We start from the raw sequence: 13,350 nt of genomic DNA, 5'->3' as shown, positions 1-13,350 counted from the left end.
GGGTTTTGAGCTGATGTCAGCTCTAACTTGTATGTTTTTCCTGAAGCTTGACTGAATCAGAATTATTTTGGAGAGTATGAAATAATAGCATCTCTGAAGAGCTTCCCATCACTTCTTGGTCAGCCATATTTCTATACACTCCCAGTGACTGGTGCAGAACAGAGTGCAGGGACTTAACATGAAACCCATCTGGTGTGTGTTTGGGGCAAAGATTTAGATGAGTTTGATTTTTATTATAACTGATCATCAACTCATTACATGTTGTCACCTATGTACATATGAGTTCAACCAAAATATGACCGAGTGGATATGATTTTAATTTCTCTACTGTGGTTCTTTGTCACCACAAAGAAACAACAAACAGACTGAGAAAAGCATATAGCAGGTTGGGCGTGATATTGGGTAGTGACTTTTTCTAAGGTAGTATAGTATGGTAATCTCAACACTAATGTCCAAATTAGAAAGAGATAGTCACTCTTCAGGAGCTGCTGACCAAAAGGTTAAATCTTTTGCTATTTAGCCTCTCATGGAGTGTACCACAAACATATTAGAAATGCATTTTCTTGTAATCTTAGATGATACTCTTTTTTAAGAGTTATCTTCTGTGTCCTTGAGAGTGCAGATATTACTTCACTTCAGGCTTTATTCTTTATTTCATTGCAAAGACCCCAGCCCCACTTGTCAGGAAAGACACAAAATGGAGAAATATGTAGAACCTGGACAACTGTCTTAGGTGCCCTAGGACAGAGACACAAACATACAGATACATATCAACTTGCTAAGGCCTTTTAGATCTATCACTTGAAAGAAAAGCTGTCTAATAAACTGTGGCCAAAGGAACTTGGTGGTTCCTTTATATCATTTATTATTATCTTACTATTTGGTTTGTTGCTAAATGAAACACAACATAGTTATTTTATTTAGGACACTGAAGCAAGTGTGTAACTGTTGTAGGTGCTTTCCTAAATCACATTTCTTTCCTTTTTTTGGCTCCCCATCGTCCTTCTGAAGTGAGGAAGAAAGGTGCAGAGTGGTTCAAATCATCTTGCAACACTGTATCACATTTCAGATCATTTACACTCACGGCCATGTCAAGAAAACAGACATTTCAAATTGATCAATGCGGTAATTGAAACAGCAAGAAGAACTGGGGGTTATTTTGTCAGCAATAGCTTTCTTTATGAGACTGAACAGTGATGCCTTAAAATGGGATGTATCCAGGGAAAGCAAGCTTCCTGAAAATGTTGTAGCCATTACTTTAAAATAATATTATTTAGCCTTCATGGTCTATCCCTTGTGGGTTTTCAATTCCCCAGCAAACTTTCCTTCCAACACATCTTTGATCCTGGTCTCAAAAACCTGACATTTTCATTTTGCAGAAACTGGATATACAATGGACTAGTCAAGAATAAGGGCCAGATGCCCTAAATTGGTACTGCTCCATTGCCCTCCAAACTGATTTACAGAAGACAAGGATCTGGCTGAAACTCTTCCAAAGCCTTGACTGCTTTGCTTTGCTGTTTCGTGTAAGCACTTATTTCATGTTTAGTCGGACTTCCTAAGGAAATAGAGCTTATGCAATCATGTTCTTTGTGCACGCACATGTGAGTGTGAGTCTATGAGTGAATATTTGTTTGTTCTTTCCCTCAGCCCCTTTTGAACCTAGTAGTCCGCCTGGTACTTAAGCTCAACCAGGACGCTTTAAAGAGACTATGATCCTGAAATGTGCATGATAATAGCAGTCAGAAACTTTGCTGGTGTTCCTACTGAGGAAAGCACGAGGGAGATGAGTCCTTGCAGCCTTCAGCGGAGGATTTCTTAGACAGGACTCCCTCGGTTCTGGCCCTCTTTTACCCACTGTCTCTCCCAGGTGGCTTTCCTCCATCGAAACCTGACCATCTAAAGCTCAGATTAACCTAGTTTAATTGGACTGGCATTTCTAAAGAGATGGTTAGTGCTCTTTTGTCATTTTGCTTCGGAGTCTACTCTAACTATCTAATCAACGCTTAATCCTCTGCCGGTTGATTAATAAGCTTAGAACCAACGCTGAAGTTGCTCCCTTTCCCTCATCTGCTGAGCAAAAGAAAATCAGGCACAGAATTTCCCATGGCTTTGTAATTCTGTTGCAGTCATTTTGCTTTGCTCTTGCCAAGGGTCTTAGACAGAGAGATCAGAGGTCAAAGGGAAAGTTGTTGGTGCTAATTCACAAACAACCTCATAAAACTGTCCTTATTAGTCCTGTAAAAAAAGCAACAAAATACAATTATACTTGCTTTGCAGCTTAATCTTTGTGACTAATGAAGTGATCATTGTGTAGGGGTCTGTAGAGGCAGCAGGATTCATTGCTTAATGGAGTGACATGAGAATCCCAAGCAAATTATGTTAAGAAAGCCTTATCATTTGCCAAAGCAAATAAATAACTAAATTAGCTTTGTGGTTGGCAAAACAAACAAACAAACAAAAAAATCTAAAAAAACCCAGCCTTGTAAACAGAACAAAACCAAACCACCAAAACCACTAAAATATCACAACCCAAACCAAAACATACAGACAAAAACAGTGAAAAAATAAGCCGTTTGTTAAGCTTTGTCCAGTAAACACAGGGCAGGGAAGTTATGACAAAAGACTAAAGTTCAGTGTAAGTCTAAGATATACTTGAATGTGAACTGCAAATAAATGGTAATCTGATGTGCAAATGATGAAAAGAAAACACCAAGAGCATGTTTTGCACCCTGACATGCAGTAGTGCAGAAGGATATCCTGTGTGCGAGGTACAGTCTCTCTGTATGGAACAGCAGGTAATGACAAATGAAACCAAGGATACTTCACATCCTGAAGTGCTTTGCTGAATTGGGAATCAGTGCCTTATGGGAACAACCTCTGGATCACGTGTATTTTTTTAACCTATGGGCACCATTAAGTTAAGACTGAAGCACAAATTTGTCCACTTCTGGTGACTGCCTGATAAGGAGAAAGATGGACAGCGGCCAGATAGCCTGAATGTGATCGTGCACTTCCCACTCTATTGATTTAAGCAAAATGTGAACAGATCTTTCTCTCACAATGCAAGGATTGCTGAATGCTCTTGGTGACCTCATCCATGTGCAGTCATTTTGGCAGACAGTAAAAACTTTTTAAAGAGCCAATAAGAATAGTTTTATGAGGCTGTTTGTGAATTAGTATCATTCTTCTGCCCTTTGCCCTTCAGTCTCTTTCTCAGTTTGGGCCCCTTGTCAAGCGCTGGACAAAAGGAGCTCAAGTCAGCCTAAAACCCTGGGAAGTGCTGTGAGTGTTTTTGCTCTTTGCTCCAGCCATAAGTCTTCTGCTGGTTAATTGATACAGCTTTGTGGGTGGAGATACAGCCCTTCAAAGTACGATGCTGGTTTATGAATGCTAATTGCTCCATATCTTTTGGCATGAATGCTGACACAAGGAAAAAGAAAGTAACCCATACCAAGAAGTGTCACGAAAAAAATTAACCAAGCTGTTGTTTTCTGTCTGTAGGCACCCAATACTTTAACAGATGTTTCAGAATTCTCACTGTATTGAAAGGGAAACTGAGACAAAGGGAGCTGAAATGACATCTTCATCCTGATCTGTATGAGTGCGGTTCCTATTTCAGGAAGAACAAAGAAGTTTCAAAATAAAACTTAATGCAAGCAAACGGAAAACTATTTTCCTATATAAACAAAGAAGTCTGGGAGAGAGGTGTAATGCTTCAACCTCAGAGCTTCTTTGATGTCTGGATGCATCTGTGGCCTGCACAAAGAAGGTACAGCTGACGCAAGTGTTTGCCTCACCTGAGCTGGATGCTGAGAGATCCACACTCACTTCCTTTCTTTGCCCACATTTTCTGAGGAATGCACTAAATTACTCAAGGATGTGTGTCCACACTCCTGAACCTCAGAGCCTTTTGTGCCCGGCAGAGGTAGTTACATTGCTCTACCTCATAAGCATGTCATAGGTTTAAGAATGTTAAAACACATTCTGGATTAGATTTGAGACCTAAAAGGAATCTTGAATTTATAGAAAATTTGCAGCAGTGGAGGCACAAGCTCTCACAGGTGACCAGTGATGGCTGAATATCTAGTGGTCTTTCATGTTTAATAACATGTAACTAAGAGCAGGCTAACAATTAAGTGATTAAACCCTTTAGGAAATAAGAAACATCCAAATTTGCTTGGACCAGCAAAATGGAACTATGATTTGTACAACTGATGAACAAACTTTCTTGCAAGATGCAGTTCTTTCAGGAAAAGGAATAAAACTGACTTTCTCCTACTGCTGTATTCCTTGCAAAGCAAAGCAAATAGCAGGGTGAAATAGATAGCTTACAGAGCAAAAAGCGTTTACAGAGCAAAGAAGACTCAATTCTGTCTAAAAACTCCTAGGTTTGCTGAAATCTCTTTCTAGCCAAGACAGGACTTGAGTGAGTTAAGTTATACAGAAGAATGCAATTAGTACATGTTATCCATTTTGATATTAAGCAAGATTTATTTGACAGTAACACCATATGCTTAGTGGTGCCATCCACATTATGAAAATTCCAGTTTGCAACAACTGTTGAAGTTCAAAAATTGTTTTCATTCAGCTTTGGAATAAAAACAAAAAAGCCTTTCAGCTTTTTGTGGAATGGAATTGGACTGAAGCAGCTGATTTCAGATAAAGAATACAGGCTTTACTTTTGTGAGGCCTTCTTGCTTATAATGTGTTTGCTGGTCACCCAACAGGCAAGGCTCTGGGAGAAGGCAAGAGAAGGAAATGATGATCTGTAATTCAGAGACCCTGGGACTATTTAATAGCGTTGCTACTACTACTACCACTACTGCTACCGCAACCACCACTACTACCACAGTTACTCAACTTTTGATACAACTGAGATATTTTGTATTGAGAATGCACAATTGAGGAATGCAGACCTTGTCAAGGATGAGAATGGAGCCTTTTTCTGATGGAGAAAAGAGAAGCTAAAATTTTTGGCAACAGGAAAATAACTTTGGAAGCAGTTGAAAGTGACAAGAATAGAAGTTAGGTGCCCTTGCCTTGTGTACTCCTTACAACATCAGTATCCAAAAACACCAGTTTTTAAACTCAGTGGCTTAGAGGGATGCAGCCTTTCAGAGTGATTGTAGGCTAAGAAATTTAGGCACAAAAAAAAAACGTGGAGGAAAATGTTTTCTTTCTTATAGATGTCTGGAGAGGGGAAAAATAGAGCAAGAGAGGAAAGCTTTGATTAGTAAATGCTGCCATGACACCTGGTGGGGATTGGTGGCCTCAGGTATGCATTTATGTGAGTGGTGGTTTGAGCACATTTCTGGCTGATGGACATGGGCTGTTGTTCACTCCCCACACTCTGGACAGTGCTGATCTCTCCAGGAGCTGTAATGGTGCATCACGACTGCCCTCACTGAAAAGGATACTGGTCACACGGACAAGCCTTCAGCCCTATGGACTCTCAGTGCTCAGTGTCCATTGGCTGTGGGACCCTGCTCTGCCCTGCTCTGTGCCCTTCTGCTCTCACATGTGTGCAGACAGAGAGCCCTGTGCACACACAAGCACACACGCTGATGCAGTTACAGCCAGGCCAGTTTGATGCTCCTGGCCCTAGTGGTCTCACAACCAGGCGCATGTGATTAGTAGGAGGCAGCACCAGTGGAAGAGCTGCATTTGCTTTGAAGTGGCAGGTGATGGGAGCAGAAGTACTTGGCAAGAAAGACCCTTCTGGTGGCCGTGTGTGTGTGCTGCTACTGTTCTGAATTCCTCAGCAAAGTACACATGCAGAGGAAGAGGACTGCATGGCCTCTGTCTCGTGCTCCTTCCCGACAGGGATGCCTGCACTGGGAGTGCATGGCCCCAGCCCTTGCAGGTGTTGGGCTGGTGGAGATGTGTGTGCATGTGTCCTTGCTCTGCCCAATAAATGTGGTCATCCAATTAAGAAAAATAATGATTCATTAAGAAAACAGACAGTAAAAAAATACTCATTTAAGACAATCACCGCTACTTCCTCAGCTTTTCACTTCATTGCTGCTTATGTGAGTAAAAACAACAAACTAAATGGAGACCTTATGGGCACCAGGGACCAATTAATGACACGTGACTTCCTCCCAGGCTTCCATGAAAATAACTGTATTATAATGGTCTGTGATATTAATAACGTCTTTGGGAAAGTCAGGCAGCAGCTCCATAGGGAAGGATGTAGCATGAGCAAGCACTCTGGAATGTGCAGTATTTGACAGAAGAAAAGTGGTGTCTCTCTGTAAGTTGCATCTCTCCTTGCTGTTGAAACAGAAAAGCAAGCTGGGAAAATACAAGCAACTGAGACAATCTCAGTCATTTTTTTACAGCATCTGAACTGAATAAATTACAGAACTTGTTTTAAGACAACAGGTTAAGGTCAAGTAACAGGTTAAATCTAAGAATTAAATTCGGAGGTGAATTAGGGAACCTAAATTCATACATCCTCAGGTTCCATTTTTCAGGCTGTACTATTTCAAAGCTTAGATCATTTCTAGGATATACGTTTAGTATGGACTCCCACCAGGTTTCTGCTCAGATGATATGGCTCAGGGCAGTGAAGAAGCAGCACACTGGCAGATGTAAATATGCTGCCTGCAGTCCTCTGCCCAGAGAGGTTGTGGATGCCCCATCCCGGGAGGTGTTCAAGGCCAGGTTGGATGGGACCCTGGGCAGGTTGGTCTAGTACTAAATGTGGAGGTTGGTGGCCCTGCCTGTGGTGGGTGGGTTGGAGATTCATGATCCTTGAGGTCCCTTCCAACCCAAGCCATTCTGTGATTCTGTGTGATTCTGTGACTCTGTGACAAAGCTGCATGGGGATGGTTTGAAAAGAAGAACCTATTTTGCTTCTTAGACTGGCCTGGCTAGTCTGAAACACAGAATCATAGAATCATTAAAGTTGGAAAAGACTGCTGCAATCATCTAGTCCATCAATGCATCATAGTTCTGCTACTTGAAACTGAGACAAGCAAGAGTTGGAACTCATTGCTCTCCTTGGGCTAGTGACATACAGATAACACAGAAGAGGCAAGATTTATGGGTGCCAGTAGGGCCACACTGAAGTGAGATGGGAAATCAATGAAGAAAGCGGCAGCCACAGCACTAATACAGCCCACACCTCCCAACCATAAAGGAAATCTAAAATGATTGAACTTGCATGCCTAGGTGCCAAGTGGAAAGAGTACAATAAAGATTTCATTCCAGCCTTCCAGTGCTTGAAGGGAGCTTATAAACAGAAAGGGGACTGACTTTTTACATGGTCTGATAGTGATAGAACAAGGGGGAATGGTTTTAACTAAAATTTAGATTAGATGTTAGGAGGAAATTCTTTACTCAGAGGGCTGTGAAGCCCTCTCCCATCCCTGGTGGTGCTCCAGGCCAGGTTGGATGGGGCCCTGGGCAGCCTGAGCTGGATGGGGCTGGGTGGCCTTTAAGATGCCCTCCAACTGGGGTCATTCTATGATTCTAGGAATGCAAGTGGCAGCAGGGCATTTTTAGCATATTCATGGTGATTCTAGCATCAATTCTGCATCTCTGTGGTAGAAGTAGTAACTCCAAAGATGCATGTTAGCAGGCAAACACAGACAGGATGAAGGCAGTCTGACAAGTGAGCCTGAAGTGGGTTAACTGAAAAAGTGAATAGAAATAGCATCACGTTTGGAGGAGTGATCTGGGTTAGAGGTTCAGTTCAGCTCAGCACTGAAAAGTTCAGATGCTGGTTAAACTTTGGATAAACTTTTGACCCCCTTTCCTTGTAGGAATCAGACTAAAATCGCACAAACACAGACTCTCTCATGAGCTTTCTGATAGTGCTCGGTTTTGACAGAGCCAGTAATAGAAGAACAGATTTCTTCACAATACTCCTGTATTCCTGCTTCCAAACTCACCCAGTTTTTCTTTCCTTTTCTTTTCCAAACCTGCACAGCTTTTCATTCCACCCTGTATAAAGGTTGGATGATAGCTGAGGGCAGGTCCAGCTTTATCCTGATAGATTTTTGCATCTCTGGGGATGATTGTCATCCTTGCCGGCCTTTTTCCCATCCAACATTAAATATTTTCATTAATGACTGGAGAATTAGTCAGTCCAAAGACAGAGAGACTGTATTTTCCAAACATAACTGCTGCTGTCCTCCCAGCCGTGGATGCCTGGACTTGGGCAGCTCTGCGAGAACTGTCCCTCTCATCTTTTATTCTCCCTCCCCAACCACGTCCATGGGATGACAGCCAGCTTTGCTCACTCTTCATGCCCCTGCTCCTTTCTCTGTGCCCCTGAGCCCTCTCTCCTCATGACTCAAAACAACAGTTCCCATCAGTTCTATATGCTTCCCGCCCCATTGCTAACTATAAAGGGGAAGAGAGAAATATCTTCTGAAAATATCAGCACTTTCCTCCAGCCCACTCAGATCATCTGTTTGCTGATTTCTCTCCATGCAGCCTGTGACCTCAGCGTGCAGGAGTTTTAGTTCTGTTTTCTTCATTGGGCTGATTACGTTGTCAGCACTTTAAATAAATAGGAATTAATAACAGTAAAATTAATCAACACTTGGGCGCATAACCACCCTTAGGATTGATGGAAGCAACTTGTAGGTGATAATTAAAACCAGTCTGGAGCTTTTTTTCAAAAGTTAAATGTAAATTTCCTCCATGTTAAAAACCACATATTAAAACACCCTCCCACAGCACGCAACTTTCCTTGTTCTTTTTTACATCTTAGCAGCTTGGCAGGTCCTATATTGGCCACAAAAACAAACAAGAGCATCCAACCCTCACCAAATATTGCTTTCACATATTTCTGGCTCATCCAAACATAGAAAGCACCAGAAATACAACTGAGCCAGAGCTTAGGAAATTCTCAAGCTGATTTTTCAGGCTCAAGAGGTGGAGGAAATGTATTTGAGCTCTGGGATTCTTTTTACAAATGGAAACCAGTGTGGTTTCCTTGCCAGCAAATGCTGTGTGGCGGGGCCTGCATGCTGATGTGAGCATCCCTGCACTGCTGTGCCCAGCTCTGCATGGAGTGCAGGATCAGTGCTCAGTGTGGGGAACAAAGCCCAGCACTATATATAGAGTACCCATCCCTGCTATAACAGTTGTTTAATAATTTTCATAGAATCACAGAATAGTTTTGGCTGGAAGGAATATTGAAGCCCCTCCAGCCCCAAATCCCAGCCTTTGGCAGGGCTGCACCCCCCAGCTCAGGCTGCCCAGGGCCCCATCCAACCTGGCCTGGAGTTCCTCCAGGGATGGGGCACCACAGCTTCTCTGGGCAGCTGTGCCAGAGCCTCACTGCTCTCTGAGTGCATCCAAGTAGTGTTTGTCTTCAAACACTGCAGAAAGATTTATCTAAGGAGGTTCACTCTATGGAGATCTGCCCTGGTAGCTTTGATTTTAAGCTTCTAAGTCATTCTCCCTCCCTTTGTCTTAATCTCCTTCCTGTTTTTATATTGCAGAGGGCGAGGAGAGAGCTAAGAAGTCCTGCAGGCAGCAGTGAGATGTGCGTGTCCCAGCCCAGGAAACAAGTGTAGCAACTTTGTGGTTGTGCAGGGAACAGCGTCTTCAGAATGACTTGGTGCTGCGGCTTTGATGATTTCTTCAGACACTGCAACTAGACTGACAAATTGACTTTCAAGTGAAAGGTCATTGAAAAGAATTGTGGATAAAAGCATCTGGATTTACAATTAAAAAGCTACAGAAGTTCAGTTTACAGCTCTACTGGGTTCTGTGCGTAGGAGTTTCTATCATGTAATTTGGCAGCTTCTTCTGCCTTCTGATTGGGACTGTAGAAAATAAAAATTCCTTGTGGTTTCTTTTTCTTTCCCTCTTTTTTTTTCCTTCGTTTTTTAAACACAGTGGAGAGTTGTGGTGTTTTGGCAAGTCTGATACAAAGAAATATTGTACTGGCATTGTCTCATATTGTAGGTGACCTCAGGCCTGAACTATAAGAGGGAAAAAATAGGTCTCTGTTGAATAGAGCACACATGTGCTTGAATCAGATTATAGAGAGAGTGTGAAAAGCAGAGTGCACACACACCATACATACAGCGCTGATGCTGTGGGTTTGAAAGCAGCGCCTGATTCTCATCTCATCCCACCGGTGTAAATCAAGGGCAGCCTTGAGGCACTGGGGCTGGCGCCACTACGGTGCCTGAGGATCCTTCTGGCATCCCCACCTCACCCTCAGCCTACCATCACATGGAAGGGTGTTTTCATACAGCAAGGTGGCTGAGGTTCCTCTGCACACACACACACACACACACACAAACACACATACACACACGAGGATGTTTCTGGATTGCATTCTTTTTCTCCTTCTTCCCCTTCCAGGAGCCAGGATGGGAAGTTCAGCTGTGGAAACCCTTCCCCTGAAGGCAGGAGTTGCATGCAGAAAGGTTCCCTCCCTCTGTGCTTCCCTGGCACTCATTCCTCCCTTCCCCTTTTTGTGGGACATAAAACTAGGCTAAACAGAGATTTGTCCCTATCAATATTGACTTGATTGATTTCCCTTTTCCTGCCTTCTCTAATCCTGTGGTAGATTTTCTATGACATTTGTTTCCGGTAGCAGATTCATATGAATGTTCACTCCAGAAACAGTACATTTCCAAATGTCTATTAAAAAGCAAAACAATGTGGTCAAAGAAAATAAAGGGGGATGTTTTTCTCCACAGTTTAATTTCAGCAGCGTCCGGTATTTTCTTTCTGCTTGAATAAGTAGTGGTGTTCCAGTACGTAGGGGCTTCCTTTTGTAAGAAAGCAGACACAGTAGGACTGTTATGTCAAATGGGGCATTAAGCCTCCTTGCTCTGCCTTCTTTGCAGGGACTGGCCACCAAACACTGCTGGAGAGAAGAAGTTACGCACAGCTACTCTAGACCCCAGAGAAGCCTGACCATCTTCTGGCTGGTACTGATGGTGGAGCTGAGGCAATTGCACTGATCTCCCTCTCTCCATCAAGATATTGCCTTGTCTTAAGGAAAGAGGTCTTGGACCAGCCTGGACTTTCTGCCTATCCTGGTCCTCCTGTTATGAGGATAGCTTCTGGGGGCAGAATTCATGTTGCAGAACCATAGAACTGTACTGGTTGGAAAAGACCCTTCAGATTATCAAGTGCAACCTTTCCATGTTGCAGAATGAGAGCTGACCTGAGCTAACTGGAAGCTTATGCTGTTGCCAAAAGAGAACAAAGTGAGAGGAATCACTTTTCTACTGACAGCAGTGGGAAGGAGACTTCAGGCTGGTTGTGTGCTGGGATGGTTGAGGAATTTGCTCTCTGCTCCCATCCCCTCCAAGCAGGGGGATGAGGTTCCCACCACGGTACCACGCACCCATTGAGTAACAGAGAATATAGCCCAAATACAGGGAAAACAAGTGAATTTGGTGGTTAGGACTGACAGCTATGCTGCATGTCTTCCTCTTAGCCACATTATCATACAAAAACACTGGGCTGAGCCCAGCTTTCTATGGAGCTATTGGCCAAATATTATCTTTTTGCTCTAAAACAACATTACTGGAAAAAGGATGCTGTCAGTCATAGCACATGCAAGCCTCTGTATGTTTAAATTTAAATCATTGTTGCTGTGCAGTGATACACTGAGAGCATGGTGATGCTTTAACTGAAGGCTCCAAATATACACAGAAATTGCAGATTTCTCCCCCTCCCCCTTCCACTAGTTTTCCTTCAACTCTACTTTCCAGTGTCACTGAGTTATTATTATCCAGATCCAAAACTCACAGTTTCTCTGAAGGAGAACGTGTATTAAAATACCAGATTTACCAGAAAACATCTGCAAGTTGCAAGCCTATTGTATTTCTATTATATGGGCAAGCCATTGTAAATTCTTTTAAGTCTGTAACTTATTTCACGTTAACACACTGTGTGTTTTACAGCACCGTTTCAAAGTTTATGGCCCTTTTTCTTTAGCCGCTTGTTCCAATTGCATCTTATATTTCATCAAATATGGTAAAGAAACCATGAGAATAAATTGATGCTCCATATGATTCCCTCCTTCCCTCCCTCCCTCCCCCCCAGTAACTGGATGTTGCCAAATTGCTGTAAAATGGTTTTCCTTTTTAGCCCTCCAGAATTGTTAGTGGGTTTCTGAGGCCAAATTCTACAGGGAAACGTTATGACCATTTAAGGCCTCCAAACTATATGCTTTGGTACAAAAGGCCTAAGGGCGAGGATTTAGAATGGATGAAGTGGAGAAATTTGCACTTCCTTAAGAAAACGCAGAGTATTTCCTTCCGCGTGTCAGAAATGGAAACAGAAAATACAAACTAATTTGTCATGTTTCCTCCTGTAGCCGCCTCTCCCACCCTTCCCCCCAAAGCTCCCACCTGCCCTATTGCCCTGGTCCCACCCTAGCACCTATGATGGCCACTGCTCTGCTCTCTGTGTCCCACCCAAAGGCACTGCAGTGATGCTCACTGCTCCCTCCTGCCTTCAGCCCTCCATGAGATAAGCACTGCACAAGGGCTGCTGGCTCAGCCGGGGATGACGGCTCCTCGTTTGGCTCTAATTGGACGCCGGTGTAAAATGAAAAAAACACTTGTCATATTTATGAGTTACTGTGAGTTAATAATATGCTGGGATCCATTTGTTAAAGCACATTTGCTCCAAACATGTGGCCTTGTCTTTTTGCTTTTTTTTCTTTTTTTTTTCTTAAATATTATTCAAGCAACATTTTTGCAGATGAAATGCTGTTGCCGTTTTTCTCCCAGGCACTCAGTACGCCTCAGGGAGTTATAGCATCAATTATTTTCCTTCTTGTATGTGGAATAAAAAAGAAACAAAAACAAGCAAAGAAAAAAAAAAAGACAAAAAAGGAGTATCTTAGCCAGAGAAGTTGGAATTATTATTCAACATAATAGTGATAGAAAAGAAAAAACATCCACAAATAAAAAGCTGCAGCCAGCTGAATTAATGCAGTCAGAACTGAAAACACAAAAGTCTGCGGAAGATTCTCTTGCAAATTATACTAGCTCTGCTCTCCCTGTATTTTTAGCTATCTCCTGCCCTGCCTGAGCCAACTCCTTTTCTGTTAAAGTCTGTCTTCTTCAGTCAGCTTCCTTTGACTCTACTCTGAATGATAAGTTCATTAGTGCCTCGCAGGTAAATTTGCCTGCTGCCATCTTAGAGACTCCAGAAAGCATAAGAAAGGGACGAAAGAAAAAGACAAGCAGAACCAGAGCACTGACAGAAAGTTGTCTTCAGACTCTTGTTTCTGAAACAGTGCTTTCATTTATGCGCAATAAAAAGCAAGATGCTCATCTTTCTTCATCTCCCCCACTGCAATATTTTTCCATTGCTGAGAATGTCAGGAGCAGAATTTACCCTTCC

This window comes from Coturnix japonica, chromosome 3, assembly GCF_001577835.2.
Source record: "Coturnix japonica isolate 7356 chromosome 3, Coturnix japonica 2.1, whole genome shotgun sequence".
Lineage (NCBI taxonomy): Eukaryota > Metazoa > Chordata > Aves > Galliformes > Phasianidae > Coturnix > Coturnix japonica.
This window is presented reverse-complemented; position numbering follows the sequence as displayed.